The sequence below is a fragment of the Chlorocebus sabaeus genome, chromosome 4, assembly GCF_047675955.1.
Source record: "Chlorocebus sabaeus isolate Y175 chromosome 4, mChlSab1.0.hap1, whole genome shotgun sequence".
In the NCBI taxonomy this organism is placed as follows: Eukaryota; Metazoa; Chordata; class Mammalia; order Primates; family Cercopithecidae; genus Chlorocebus; species Chlorocebus sabaeus.
Genome location: NC_132907.1, coordinates 79,004,559 through 79,021,318, shown reverse-complemented (window position 1 = coordinate 79,021,318; position 16,760 = coordinate 79,004,559). Strand labels below are relative to the sequence as shown.

The window sequence follows — 16,760 nt, the reverse complement described above, 5'->3', positions numbered from 1 at the left end:
CAGTGGTTTGAAGCTGGATGGAAGGTAAAGAATTGCAAAGAGCAAGACACAATTATTCTTTCAGGAATATTGGTGCTGAAAGAGAAGGTAGATAGCCTGAGGGAGATGAAGTGTCAAAGAAAGAGCATTGTTTTTCCTCTAAGATGGTAAAAACTGTTTTCTATGTGGATAAGAGAGAATCTGTGAAAAAGGAAAATGGTGAAGAAACAGGAAAGAAAAAATACTTGGGTTGAGGTTCCGGAGACTGTTGAAGACATGAGGACTGGAGCATTTACTGCTGGGTGAGCTTTGAAGAGGACCTAAGTTAGCAGGGATGGAGAAATTATCTTGATGAGGTCATCTCTGTGTGTTGAGTTTCAGTTTTCCTGGAGGTGGGTGGTTATTGCCTAATGGGGTCAAGCAGATGGCTTCTATGAATGGAGCTGGCCTGCCTGAGTGCATCTGCAGACATTATGTGAGTGGTAGGGCTTGGAGAGAATTAGAGCACTGGGGCTCCTCAGTCCCAGCTGGTTGTACCTTGTAAGAATATTGAGGCCGAAGTTGTGAGACATTCCAGTTTTTCAAAAGAAGCCAAAAGCTTGGATTTTATGTGAAATATCCTGGTTTTATTTGGGTTCTCATTTAAAGGGAACAAAAAGCCAAGCCCAACAAGACCCACCTGCGTGCTAGACTTGGCCCATGGGCCACTAGCTTGTAACTTCTACCAAGAGAAGAGAGAATGCAGTGTTGGAGAAGATACAGACCATGAAGCAGGAAGCAGACATCCTATCACCTTGGTCAAGAAAGCATAGGTCGCTGAACTAGTAAGGCAAATACACAGACGGTGCACACTGTCAGAGATCAGCAGACTATGAACTATCTGACTCATTTGTTACTCTAAAGGTGGGTTTAATGGTTGCTGTGAAGGAAGACATCAATAAAAATAATAAGAAAGCCAATAACAGCTTTCATATTTTAATCCCCACCTTGCACTGACACGTGTATGCTCAGCCATTCTTGCATGTGCACCTCCCCTGACCACTCCAAACACATCCAAGCATCTTCCTCTATTACCACCGGGATTCTTCACTTCTCCTCTGCTCCAGAGGAGCTTTCAATCCAATTTCATCCCCTTTCCCACCTTATCCTGACCTTAAACCTGTTGGAAAGGATGGCATTTTCCTATATTACAAGAGTAAGTTGCATTCCACTAATATTATAGTCTCCTTGGCTCCATCTCTAACCTGGCAAGCATGGAAAAAATGGAAGTTTACATATTGAAAAAAAAAAAAAAAAAAACAAACTTCTAGATTAGCTCATGTTTTGTTTGGAAAATATATGAGTCTGCCTGGAGATAGTAGAGTAATGCAGTTCCTTTATGGTGTGGGGGGATATTGTGACATTTCCTAAGCATAGTAGCTTCGTGGTTTCTTGGATGGTAAATGTCTAAAGGAAACTTGCAAAAAGTTGTTTTGTAAACTCAACAGAAACTTAAGACAAAAAATGTCATTTTTGGCTCTAACTGCAATAATTGCCTAGAGAGTACCACATGTGTATTTTTAAAAGGTTTCAGAAGAAAATACTTAATCATTACATGCTGAATTATATGTATAATTCTTTAGTAAAAAATGTTGCTTTCTCTTATTGTAGAATGTGGAATAAGAGAAGTGTTCATTTCTCTTCCTATAGGTAAGTATAATTGTGGTAAACCTAAAGTAAGACTGATGGCACATATTGCCAGGAGCAAAGATATAAATAATGGCTGGATGGCACTACCAGGGACCTTCAAAAGCTTTGTGCAAGAGGAAACTGCAGGTGTGCACTCACTGCTGTGTCCTTGGTGACTAGCTCAAAGTCTAGACTATGCAGAGGGCTCCCTAATCATTTTTAAAAGGAAGAAATGGGAGTTATGTGTGAGATACATATTTTAGTTTGCATATAACTATTTTGTTACTTTACTTTTTAAAGTTTGAATTTTGCCTCAATTAGATTATTTTCTTTATTAGGTTTTTATTTTAAATATATAGCATTGGTACTTCATTGTAGTAACTCAATAAATTTTTGGTATGTCTACACAGCTCTTCCACATTGAACTAATTTGTTCTGATTTTTTCCACTTAGCTGCTAAAGTCCTTCAGCACTGTGCGGATACAGGAAGGATGTATTTTCTAGGAAATTTAAGAGAAGTTTTTAGTCCCCATTGCAACTTTTTCAGTCTCTCTTCTGTAGAACACTAATGTGAGTCAAGATGTTAAAGAAGTCTGCCAAAAAAAAGTTTATGGTGGCCAAGTAAGTTTAGGAAATACAGCATTTTGGGACTAGACATTTGAGCCTTGATATATATTAGTTTATTAAGAGGTCTGAAAAATCCTTCAATAAAATAAATCTTTTCAGTTTTATTTATCCAAGCACACTCAATATTTTTGACCATGGGATCTATTTCTAGTGGTATTAAGTGTTCCATACAAAAGGCTTACAAAATGTTGCCCTGCCCTATACTTATATAGTTGTGCTAATTCTTAATATATTCTAAATCAAATTGAATGTATCATGAAAAAGAAATAAAACTAAAAGAAATTTGGACGTCACTTTCTTTCTGATACTTGTAAGGTTTTTCTTTATTTTTAAATAATATACAGTGAACTTTAAAGTATATGAAATGTGCGCAAAGTAGTTAAATGACCTAACAGTGTTCTTTGGTTTCTAATGTATAATTTTCTAAGCCAAAAAGGACACTATGCACCTTGGAAAGTGGAGAAATAGATACAGTTATCCACGTTATTGACCATTTTCATTTTGTCTGTAACACATTCAAAATTCCCAAGGCTACACTGCATTGTCTTCAGATACAATAAATTCTACTTTGAACACGAAACATTCAGCTCTCTGGTATTGGCAGAAAATTGTCTCTTGACATGCTTATATGCCATAGAATCTGAAATGTTTTTGAGATGAGAGAAAATTTGATATTGTCTATGTCAACATGATATGGACTGTGCTTTATAAGAAACTGAAATCCAGTTTCTATTAGGTTTACATACATTGTTCCACCCTTGGGGAAAGAAATACGTATAGTAAACATATGATAAGAGCTGTTGAGAACTGACAGGTCTTATTTAATTTGTTTTAAAATCCGAAGGCATACTATATTTCTAAAGAGCCTGAGACATCCACATTGTAAAAGTTGAGCAGCTAAGCTGCAAAACAGATTAATATGTATGACTGGAATTTAGCATTCCATATTTTATTCATACTTCACTCTTCGATGTATTCTGGAAGGTTGGTAAAATTATTTTAGGTCTCACTTTTTTTGTCATGGAAATGGGGATAACAGAGGGCAGGATATGGATGTGTCCTCTCTGCAAGAAGAAATTTAGAAAACAAAACATTTTGACTGCATAGGCTCTGGAACTGACCTAGACAGCTTGGTTTCCTAAGCCTTGAAAAAAATTGAATTCAGGAAGATCATGATTCTAATGTCTATGACAACTACATAGATAAGAAACAGCATCTACATGGACCAAAGGATAAGTATAATCAGGCAGTATCACATTGATATCTTTTCTTCGTCAGTTCTGAGAAAAACTGTTAAAAATGAACAACTGCTTGTGACATAAGAACAGGAGTACATCCGCTGTCACTCTTTTACACAAAGAGAATAAATAGTGCTGTAAGGAAGAGAGTTTTTTTGGCTCATTCAATGCCTTTGGACGTTGTTGAACATGAGTAGTCCTTTGTGAAAATCCCAAATTCCATGGACAATTAAGATTCCAAGATGCTTATTCAAACTATCCAGAAAAAGCTTCCCCTGGTCAATTCAACAATAATTAAGTATATACATATATAAAGATCTTTGGCAGAAAATCTTTATTGGATTATTAAATAAAATGACAGGTCTGGATAGCTAAGCCTACCCAGCCTCATTGTTGCCTAGGCTGGAGTGCAATGGCGCCATCTTGGTTCACCGTAACCTCTGCCTCCCAGGTTCAAGTGATTCTCCTGCCTCAGCCTCCCAAGTAGCTGGGATTACAGGCATGTGCCGCCACAACAGGCTAATTTTGTATTTTTAGTAGAGGTGGGGTTTCCCCATGTTGATCAGGCTGGTCTCAAACTCCCGACCTCAAGTGATCCACCCGCCTCCCAAAGTACTGAGATTACAGGCATGAGCCACCGCGCCTGGCCTTGTCTCTTCCCAGTCTTTATAAGCAGGAGTCTAAGGCTTTGAGAGTAACTCTTTAACAGAGAAGCCCTTCTAAGGTTTGTGACCCTTCCTGTTGACAAGGTTACAAAGTTCCTCTCCTTAGGTTATGATATTTGTCCAAAATAGAGTATTTGGTGCTTCTGGAATGATGTGGTTACAGAGAAAGCCCTGTTGCATAGAATGCTCTGTATATCTCATACTGCTTCCTTTTCCTGGGAATACAGGAAGACCACATTCTCCTAAATCTCTTGCTGTGTAGTTGGGGCAATGAAACTGGCCACTGTCATGTGCATGTAAGTGATGTTTGCTACTTCCATATTTGGTGCTTTAAAACATCCCATGGGAGCAGTTTGGATCCCTGAATTACCCACCCAGAGCTGCCCAAACTTCATTACATTTTGTGAGGGTAAAAACTGGACTTCTTTTTGGTATTATGTCACTGGTTTGTGGGTTCATCTGTTGCAACAACTAGCATTAATTATCCTGAGTAATAAGCTCAGAAAACAATCAAATAAGCTGGCAGTCAAGTACTTTCATTAAATTTTGTCCCATTAAATATTTTTATATTGGTTGATCTCATTAATAATGGGGCAAAAGTGTCCACAGGCCCCTCATACACTTACCAATAGTCTAGGAATGTGGTATCACATGGAAACAAGCATTAATAGTCTGAATAAACATGTCAAAGGGTGATGGGTTGTTATTTTGTTTACCTTAATGAAAATCTTATTCACAGACAGATTTTTATTTTAGTGTGGCTTAGATTCTTTTAGTCCATTGGCCTCAGGGCTTTTAAAAATGTACATTATAGGCTGAGTTCTGGGACTTCTGTCCCAGAGAAACAAGAATCTTGTGCAATTACAGACAAGAATACTTAATTTTAAGTATTTATGGCTACTTAGTATTTACTACTAGTGCTTTCTCAGATCTGTCTCGTGTCTCCATATCAATCCATATCAGCCCCACATAGAACTAAGCTACATTACATTTCTGTTGAGTGATAGAAAAATGTAATTTGAGTCACAGGGGTATTCAAATATATGGATAATTTTCATGCAGAATAAATAGACATTCTTGGGGACACTGGTTCCATTGGTTCCTACATTCAAATGACACCGTTTGAATGTAGGAACCGATGGATATGTCTGTCCAGCTGATGAGGTGAGGGAGGGTGTGGGCCATGTGGAATCAGCAATGGCCTTGGGACTGAAAAGTCTGCTGCCAAGTTCTTACGTGACAACTACTGTTATGTGACCTTAATATTTATCAGGAATAACTTAGTGTTTGAGAGAGTCAGTGTTCTGATTTGTGAAATGGGGATAATAAATATCTGGCCAGTTTCCTTCATGTGATTGCTTTAAATTGTAAATAAGTTAATATACATAAATGTGTTTGGCAAAATGTTATATCAGCCTATTCTTATGGTTAATTTAGGATTATTAGTTAGGAGTCTTGAACCAAAGCTGGAAAAGCACAAATGTGCATGCCATTCACTTTTTGAATAGAGATATCGTGGAGGAGCTATTAGAAGGGAGCAACTCTCACCCCACTCATCCACAATTGCTCAGTGTTTGGAGTTAAGAGGTTGAAGATCCCCTGCCTGCAGAACTTCGGCAATGGACTCCTGTGGATGTGCTAACGTCAGTGAATAAAACAATATTTTTGCCTCTAGATTAGTTAGCCCTTTAAGATTAAGAAAATAGGCAGACTTCACTGGAGGGGCTTTTAAATAGGGGGAGAAAAAGCATCCCAGATACAGACAGAAATCATGTGATACAGATCATAAAATTTCTCCTGAGCTGGATTTAATTAGAAATTGCTGGAACTATTTGGCATGCAAACAGCTGCTGTCAGATCTGCACAGCATTTCCCAGCCTTGGAACAGCTGTATATAGTTTTTCTTTCTCTTTCCAACTAGACCTATGTAGAAAACCTGTTATGTTCTGGCAAGAGTTTGGAGTTATTCTCATGAGCTAATCAGATCAGCTTAGACAATACATGAAAAAGATTTGAGTGTTTTATATTTAAACAATCCTTTATCCTTATTTTGTTGAAACTTTCTCAGAATGTTTTCAGTGTGAGCTCGTGAATTTTTTTGAAGGGAAAATATTTCAAAGCACCCTGGAAGCTCTAGCAGTATTGCAGAGGGTCTGTTACACTTTGAGCCGGTACAATTTTAGTACCCTTAAACTCATGTGAGCTGGAGGCACTCTTTAGCTCAGGCATTTGGAATGTCCTGCTAATTATAATGAGGTGAAGGGGCGAGGGATCTTTGAATTTTGTACTGAAAGGATAGACAATGCTTCTTGTCTTGAACAGTCACCATGCAAATGAATTGTGGTGGTCACAAGGATGAGAAGAGGGTGAATATTTCTGTGTGGTCCTCCCCACTACCGGGGAAACATTAATTTCAAACACATGCTTCACTGGTGATTAATAGTATTATATAGCCATGCCCAAGGGAATACAGGGTGTGTGTATGCGTGTGCAAATGTGCGCACATGTGTGTGCATGCGTGCACACCCATAAAAGCTGTTCTGAAAAGTTCATGGGACTTTAAGATCTGCTATGGGAGTGGTTCCTACTAGGGAAATTCAAATCCTTTCCCCCAAAAGCAACTCTAACAGTGGACAAAATGGTCAAACACAACCATTTCACAGCACTCTAGAATCTGATCAAAAGCGTGCAACTTGCTGAGAAGGGCTTATTCATGAGAACTACTAGATCTTGGTTAAGAACAGAATGAACCTGTGACTGTATTCCCAGGGGCTATTTCCAGCCTCCCAACTCTGTCAGTGTAGTAGCTCAACCAGGGCAGGCAGGGCATTCATAAAATCCTCCAGCTTAACCGTTCCTGCAGAAAGGGTGTCTTCATCCTTTCTGGCTGCTGTAATAGGCTAGGACGGTTATAAACAACAGAAATTTATTTCTGGAGGCTGAGAAGATCAAGGATGGCATCCTTCCTGGTTCAGGGCCCTAAGAGTCCAATTACTGGCAAAAAGGTTCATTTAATTTGGAGCATTACCAGTTAAAGGGGCAACTTGGTGGTAAGTGAACAGGGAGGACCAGCAGCTCTGTTTGCATGAGATTGTGAACCCATGTGGGGCAAGCAGTATTCAGAAGAACAGGCAGAGAGTTAGCAGATATTTCTCGGATGTAAGAGAGCTTTAAAGGCTTGCTAAGCTCTGCCCTATGGTGGATTCTGCAGGCCATATGCATGCACAGCAGAGATCAAAGCAGCTCATGCCACCATGCCACACATCCTTGGCAGATGCATCCTGAATACAGGGGTGCAGGGTAGAGGGGAGGGAGCCAGTCATTGGCCCCTTCATTGAAGATTCTTCTATGCACCACTAAAAACTTTGGACTCAATCCAACAGCAGTGAAATGTCACTTGGATTTTGAAAGAATCACTCTAGTAGCCACGTGAAATGGGGAGAAGAAGGGAAACTAAAGTTGTATTCCTCAAACTGTGATGCCTTGTCCTTGACTAATAAAACTGTATCAGGATCATCCAGAGAGCCTACCAAAATGCAAATTCCTGTGTTCCAGCTCAGACTTACTGAATTAGAAGCATAATTCAGCAGTTCAGGGGTAGGGCCCAGGAATGGACATTTTTTACAAACATGGCAGGTGATTGTGATGCATCCTAAGTTGGAAGGTTAAAATCCAGGGAATTGAGAGACAGAATGTTGGTCCAGGTGACAGAAGAATTTGAAATTAGGAAGAAAAAAATAATTGAAGTTTTTGAGCACAGAGGAAATATCATAGTAGTTTGGTCATTCTAACTGTAATATGCAAAATATCTATACCTTTTGGCAGCTGCAGCTTCCATTTTGAGTGATAAAATATCATAGCTTATTTAGATGCAATTATGAATTATGTATGTACCACACTAATTCCAATTAACAGTATATGGTCACTAAATTTAAAAATAAGAAGAAATTATAATTACTAATCAGCTTAAAATACACTATTATAATAATAAGATGTTTTATGTAAGCTTTTGAGTAATCAAAAATATACATACAAATATACACATCAGAGGAAGAAAAAAGTCAACAGCATTACAATAAATCAATAAAACACAAAGGAAGATAACAAGAGAGGAAAATAATTACAATATAGAGAGAAAACAATGAATAAAATGGCAATAGTAAGCCTTTTTATATCAACCACTTTAAATGGATTAAACTTCTCAATCAAAAACATAGAACGACTGAATGAATAATAAACAGGACCTAACTATAGGCTATTTATAAGAGACTCTCTTTATATGTAAGGACACACAAAGGCTGAAAATGAAGAGTTAGAAAAAGATATTCTATGAAAATGGTAACCAAAAGAAAGCAGGGTAGCTGTACTTATATCAGACTAAAGAAACATTGAGTCAAACCATCATAGAGACAAAAAAGACATAATATAATGATAACATCAATTCACCAGGAAAATATAACATTTGTAAAAATATATGTACCCAACATTAGAGTACCTATAGATAAAGTAAATGCTGACAGAACTGAAGAAAGAAATTGATAGCAATATAAGAATAGAAAACTTCAATATAACACTTTAATAACAAATAGAACATCCCAACAGAAAATCAATTAGGAAGTGGGAGACTTGAATAACACTATAGGCCAAACGGATCTTACAGACATATACAAAACATTCCATCAGCAGCACACTATATATTCTTCTCAGGTGCACACAGGAATTTTTCCAGGACAGATCACATGATAGACCATGATAGACCACAAAATAACTCTTAACAAATTTAAGAAGATTAAAATAAGCTAAGCATCTTTTCTAACCATAATGTCAAACTAGAAATCAATAACAGAAGGAAAATTAGAAAATTTACAAATATATGGAATTTACACAACATGCTTACGAAATGGGTCAACATACTTATGAAATAGGTCAAAAAGGGATAAAAAGTGAGGAAAATATCTTGAGATAAATAAAACTAAAAACAAATTATACTAAAATTTATGGGACACAGCAAAAGTAGTTTTAAGATGGTTCATAGTGATAAATAACTTCTTTAAGAAAAAACAACAATATGAAATAAACAATTTAACTTTTCACCTCAAGGAACTGGAAAAAGAAAAACAGGAAGAATAATAAACAAAATAAATCTAACATTAGTAAAAGGAAGAAAATAACAAAGATTAGAGCAATAATAAATAAAAAAGACCAGAAAAATAGAAAAAAATCAACAAAACCAGGAGGTTTTTTAAAAAGATAAAATTGACACACCTTTAGCTAGGCTAATAAAAAAGGAGACAACTCAATTAAATAAAATCAGAAATGAAAGAGAAGACATTATAATTGATGCTGCAGAAATGAAAAGGTCATATAAGACTTGTATAAATAATTATATATGCAACAAATTTGATAATCTCAAGGAAAATGATAAGTACCTAGGAATATGCAACCTACCAACACTGAATCATAAAGAAATAGAAAATCCAAACAGATCGACAATGAGTAAAGATATTGAGTTGATAATCAATAATTTTCCAACAAAGAAAAGCCCTGGAACAGATGGTTTCATTTATAAATTCAACCAAACATTTAAAGCAGAATTAACACATATCTTCTAAAAAGTTGAAGGGAAGGAACTCTTTCAAACTGTTTTATGAGACCAGCATTACCTTGACACCAAAGCCAGACAGACACAGCAGGAAAAGAAAGTTACAGGCCAACACTCTTGATGAACATAAGTGCTAACGTTTTCAAGAAAATTCTAGCAAACCAAATTCAACAACACACACAAGGATCACATACCACCATAATGGGGGATTTATCACTGTACTGCAAGGATGGTTTGATATACACAAATTAAGAAATGTGATATACCACATTAACAGAATAAGGGATAAAAATCACTTGATTATCTCAATAGACCCAGAAAAATTAGTTAACAAAATTTAATACACTTTTTGGATAAAAATGCTCAAGAAAATAGGTATAGAAGCAATTTATCTCAATATAATAAAGGCAATATATATTAAACTTAAAGCTAATATATAATAACTGGTAAAAAGCTGAAAGCTTTTCTTGTAAGATAAGAAGCAAGACAAGGATATTCACTCATGCCACTTCTAGTTAACATAGTACTGGAAGTTCTAACCAGAGCATTTAGAAAAGAAAATGAAATAAAAGGCATCTAAATCAGAAAGGAAGAAGTAAAATTATCTCTGTTTGCAGATAACATGATCCTATTTGTTGGAAACCTTAAAGACTCCACCAAAAAGTTTTAGAACTAATAAATTCAGTAAAATCATAGGCCACAAAATGAACACACAAAAATAAGTTTCTATGCACTAACAATAAACCACTAGAAAATATTAAGAAAACAATTCCGTTTAGAAAAAAAATTAAGAAAACAATTCCATTTAGAATAGCATCTAGAAAAATAAGTGAGAAAACGATTCCATTTAGAATAGCATCAAAAAGAATTAACTACTGTGGAGTAAACATAACCAAGGAAGTTGGACTTGTACAGTAAATACTATAAAACCTTAACACAAGCAATTAAGAGAGACACAAATAATGGAAAGGCATTCTATGTTTATATATTGGAAGATATATATCTTCTTATCTTGACATTGGTCTTGACAATGATTTTTTTAATATGGCACCAAAACATAGGCAACAAAAGTAAAAATAAGCAAATGAGATTATATCAAGCCAAAAAGCTTGCACAGAAAAAAAATAAGCAAAATGCAAATACAACCTATGGAATGAGAGAAAAACATTTGCAAATCATATATCTGACATGGGATTAATTTCCAAAATATAGAAATAACTTCTACAAATCAATAGCCAAAAAGAAAACCCAAATGGATAATAACGTTGGATAAAACCCAATGGATAAAGAAAATGTGATACATAAATACAGTGAAATATTATTCAACCTTAAGAAAGAAATCCTGCTATATGCAACAATATAGATGAACGTATGGGACATTATGCTGAGTGAAATAAGCTAGTCACAGAAGGACAAATCGTGTACAAGTCCACTTAATATGAGGTATCTATAATAATAAAACTTATAGAAACAGAGAATACCATAGTGGTTGCCAGGGGCAGGTAGGTGGGGAAAATGAGAAGTTGTTGCTCATTCGAAGAGTATGAAGTTATAGTTACACAAGTTCTAGAATAAGTTCTAAAGATCTGCTGTAGAACATCGTGCCTATAGTTTACAATACAGTATTGTGCACTTCAAACTTTATCAGGATGGTAGAGCTCACATTTCAAATTCTTACCACACACAAGCTGGACACAGTGGTTCATGCCTGTAATCCCAGCACTCTGGGAGGCTGAGCCAGGCGGATCATCAGGTCGGGAGATCAAGAACATCCTGGCTAACATGGTGAAACCCGTCTCTACTAAAATACAAAAAATTAGCTGGGTATGGTGGTGGGTGCCTGTAGTCCCAGCTACTCAGGAGGCTGAGATGGGAGAATGGTGTGAACCTGGGAGGTGGAGCTTGCAGTGAGCCGAGATCACGCCACTGCACTCCAGCCTGGGTGACAGAGTGAGACTCTGTCTCAAAAATAAATAAATAAATAAATAAAATTCTTACCCCACTCCACCCCCCCGACACACACATGCAGAAAACAAAAACAAAGAGAGGCAAGGAAGCATTGGAGGGTGTTAGGTTGAATATGTCTACTACCTTGATTGTGGTGATGATACAGGTATGTGTATATGACCTGTGTAAGTTTTCAGGATGGAAATGGTGTCACTTGTATCAAATCCTAACAAAAAAATAAGTGAAGGCAGGAGTTTAAGAAGGGAGGGCCCTCACACACATATGCCTATGATAAGAATTAGTACAAAGCCTCTCTGGAAGACTGTTGTACACATAAGCCCATAACAGAAACTTTTGCTGAAGTTTTTCCTTCCCTCAATTTCTTTGGATATGTCTATGGTTCCCATAACCCACATATCCCGGATTTGCAAATCCCCTGTGCACTTCTGAGTAAGCTCATTATCTTGAAGAATCTATCTCTGTTTGTTATTTAGGTGAGCAGTCCAAACTCATCAAACAGTACACATTAAATATATGCAGTTTTTTACATAGTAATTATATCTCAATAAAGCTGCTTTAAATAGCATAAATGACTGTACTAGTTTTTTATTGCTATTGTAACAAATTACCACAAACTTAGTGGCTTAAACAAACAAAAATCTATTATCTTAGAGTTCTGGAGGTGAGATGCCCAACACAGGCTCTTAAGAATTCATTTCCTTGTGTTTTCCAGCTTCTAGAGGCTGCCCATATTCTTTGGCTAATGGTTCTTTCCATTTTCAAAGCCAATAGTGGTTAGTTCAGTCATTATGACTGACTACACTAAGCCCTCCCAGTAATTTGTTATTACACTTGGCCTGCCCAAATTACCCTAGCGGATGATACAGCCACTGTATTGTGAGGAAATGCAAGGCTGCCCCATGGAGAGGCCCATATTTTAAGGGCTGTATTTTAAGTTCAGTTGATTAGCAACCTTAATTATATCTGCAACCCTAATTCCTCTTTGCTATATAATGTGACCTATTCCCCAGTTCTGGGAATTAGGACATGCACAGCTTTGGGAGGCCATTATTCTATTCTATATTCTGTATTTGAAAGGAATGTATTGGTTATAGGAAAAGATTAGCAAAAAAATGGGATATCAGTGGTCATTTCATAGATTTAAACACATATTACAGTATATACTCTATCCATTACATATGTGAATCTCACATATAATACTAGAAAAGACCATAGAAGAAGTTGAAAGTATGAAATCAATGTCTACTTAGCATATCCTGGATGCAGAAACTTGGTTGAGTTTCTTACCCTTTGCTCTCAACCCTGCCCATGGCTTACTTTTCAGTTGTAAAATGGATATTCTTATTAGCTAATAAGAATAGTACCCAGTTCACATACAATGTTATCATAGATATTTCTTTCCCTGCATTCATTATATACCTATTATCCTGACACTCATACACATTAGCATTTGCCCTAAGTTTTTATATTTTAATTAAAATGTATTTTATATACATACACATATATGTGTGTGCGTATATATGCATATGTGTATATATATACATATATACACATACATATACAAATATACACATATATACACACACATGCATATATACACACATATATACATCTATATACATACATACATCTATATATACATACATATATATAAACACACACACACTGGGCAAATGCTAATGTGTATGGGTGTCAGGATAATAGGTATATAGTGAATGCAGGGAAAGAAAGCTCTATGATCACATTGTATGTGAGCTGGGTACTGTTCTTATTAGCTAATAAGAATATCCATTTTACAACTGAAAATTAAGCCATGGGCAGGGTTGAGTGCAAAGGGTAAGAAACGCAACCAAGTTTCTGCATCCAGTAAGAAGAACCTATAAGTTTTATCCTAGAGCTAATGTTGTAAATCACAGTAGAATTTTACCTCTTATTTAAAGGATAACTTTTAATATGTGACAGAATGCATTTTGATAAATGGCCACAATACTATTTCCCATCCATTTGCTCTGCTTACGTGTTTTGGAAACTCCTCCCATTGAGAGATGGTATCTCTGTTCCCTCCACTTGTATATGGGCAGACTTGCGATTGACAGCAAAAGTGACAGTATGTGATTTCTAGGTCATAAAAGATACATCTTCAGTCTGATTCTCTTGAGAATTCTCTCTTTTGGAGCCCAGGCACTGTATTGTAAGGAGGTGTAAGCGTGCCCCTTGGAGAGGCCCATATGGAGAGGAACTCACAGCACCAACTTGCCAGCCAGGTGAGTGAGCTATTTACGTGAAGTCATTCAGCGCCAGGTGAGCCACCTGGATAACGTTGCATAGGGCACTGTTGTCTCCATATTTGTCATGAAAGTAAGTAAGTGATATTTTCAGCTTTTAAATTACAGAGATGCTTCTTATGTAACAATAATGAACCGGAATAGGATGACTCTCTGTTTCTAAAGTCAAGTAATTGACTCTATTCCTTCTTTCCCCTCTAGAAATGACATTTTCTGGCAGTTTGGTATGGTAGTGGGAAGAAAAGCAAGGGCGGTCACCTGATGGAGTATGTTTGGAATGTGTGATCCTCCTCCACTGAAGAGTACATTGTAGGGTCTGACAGCAGAGTTCCTCTCGCTCAATCATGTGAGGCCTGAGTCTAGGGACTTGGTGTCTTCCCCTTGTCCAGGGACTTGGTGTCTTCCCCTTGAGGCCACCCCCAAAGGGTTAATAGTGAAATGAAGGCCATAATCAGGTTATTAATTTAAGGCATTAAAACAGTGCCTTTCAACTCTGTCACACATGTGATTCACCTGGGAAGATGTAAAAAGTGCTGATGACTGGGTGCTGCTCCCATACCCAAATGATTCTAATTTAATTGGTTTTGGGTGGGGTCTGGGGATTACTATGTTTTAAAACTTCCCCAGGTGATTATAATGTGCACCCGTGTGTAAGGACCACTTGTTTAGTGCTTAAAAAGAGGATTCTAAAACGAGCAAAAGAGGAAATAAGGATTAATTGATGGAGATTAAAAAAAAAAAGTGCCTGGAGCATTTGCAGAGTAGTAGAATTCTCCATAGGCATGAAGCAGACACACCTGACAGAAATAACTTAACTGAAGCATACCCTGAGAGTGGCCCTGTGGTCTAAGAAGAATGTGTGCTCAGAGTTCCCAGCTAAGGAATCTGGGAGTGGCCAACCCAGAGTTTCATTCCTTATCTGTGAGGAACATCTGAATCTCTAGCTCAACTTGTGAAATGCAGGCTGTACAGGGGTCTAGGCCTGTTGTTTTGGGTTAAATGAAAGTGGCCAGGTGGAGGTTGCTAGGGGGAGGATGCTAAGTGAAAATGCTGTATAAATCACATGCTTTTTACAAGTGGTTGTGGTTCTCCTGTTCAGCCTGCTGCCACTGAACTGCCCTGTATGTAAGTCTCCTCAATGAACCCTATGTCTTCTTTGCTGGCTCCAGGTCTCTTCTTCAGCCTCTAGAATGTGGTACCATCCCTACCGAAGTCAACAGGGGTCTAGCATGACAACAAGCAAGGCAGCAGAGCCTGGTGTCTATTTGTGTGCTTCAAGTTGGTTTTCTCAAATGTCCCTGTGGTAGTCGCTGGGACAACTCCCCTAAATCCAGTTATCCTCTCCTTCTGAGCTTATATAGATTGAATTTGGGGCCCTGTTATGCTTTAGTGGGGCCATAATACTAGTACTGGCCAATGGGGTGAGAACTCGAGCATTTATTTGCAGGTTTTGGATCCTCCAGAATGTTTGTTTATTTTTTTCCTTTCTGGCATGGACATAAGCAACATTTGAAATGTGGCTGTTCCATCAGCACAGATCACAAGCCATTATACAGAATCAAAAATGACTATCAACCTCTGTCATTTATACAGTGTGAGGGAGAAATAAATTTCTGCTTCAAGCCACTAAGATTTTGGAATTGTTTGTTACTGAAGCATAACCCATAATATACTGACTAATACAGAATGCGAGCAAAATGAGCACGCATTTTTCTACAGAGAATGAGGAAGCAGAATTCCTATCCTTCTGCAGTCAAGTTATGCCCAAGATTCCTTTAAGGAAAACAAGAGAACAGAGAAAAGACAGAATTTTCAGTTCATGCTTCATGAATTAAAGCAACATGCTTTTGCTTCAAGTCGAGAGCTGAGTATTTTATTTTATTTAGAAACCAGTGTTTGGATCCTGGCAGTTTTCCCCTAAGGGTAAATTGGATACTATGCCAAGTTCACACTCATGGAATTAATTGACTGCTCGACTTTCAACACAAGGTATCAAAGCCTTCCACATTAGTGACCCATGTAAAACAAACCTTACCACATGGTCTGTGGTTTTCAAGAAGTCTTCTATTAAATGAACTACTCAATATAAGTTTACTGCAGGGGGTGGGAGGAAATGGAAAAATACATGCGCACTTAGAATGGGCCTTTGTGTGTTTTCTTTCTTCTAATTTTATATCCAAGGGCATTTTTTCAAAACTTTTTGGTATTCAAAAGTCAACATTATTTGGCAGAACTTATTTTAGTCACAGGCTTATTCCTAGCGTTGGAGCACAGAAGAAACTAGTTCTTTTAAAAATAAAGCCTACATGTAGAATCCCCATTGTTTGTGCATTTTTGATCAGTGTACTGAACTTCTGACGGTCCTCTTTGCCATGTAAATGCTTAAGGTCGTCTTCAGGCCCAGCCTGCTTCGTAAAGATTCATTCTGTGTCTATTTCCTGTTCAGTTATTTTCTGGGGTCCTCTTTTTCAGGACTGTCTTTGGAGAAGCTTCACATTCATTCTTGAAGGCAGATGCACAGCTATGGCAGAATATCTTGTGGTTTTTACGTCTGCATTTTCTACCCAATATTTCCTTTTTCCCCTTTTACATTAAAGAAGGCTCACAGACAGGACTAAGAGCAGGAAAGACCTCTGATCTCCGACATTTAGTGGTTAAGACAAAATATTTGACCAGAAGCAGGAGGGAAAATGAAGCTTCCCTCTAAACCTACAAAACTACAAAAGAT

General features: G+C 37.2%; 1 long non-coding RNA gene across 1 annotated transcript in view; it reads right to left on the bottom strand.

Annotated features, from left to right (window-relative positions):
* Positions 1 to 14,437, bottom strand: part of LOC119620824 (uncharacterized) — an 89,942-nt gene extending 75,505 nt beyond the window's left edge. The window contains exon 1 of the long non-coding RNA XR_005237377.2: positions 14,291 to 14,437. This is a non-coding gene — a long non-coding RNA (uncharacterized lncRNA). The remainder of the gene's footprint in view (positions 1 to 14,290) is intronic.
* Positions 14,438 to 16,760: the final 2,323 nt, after the last annotated feature.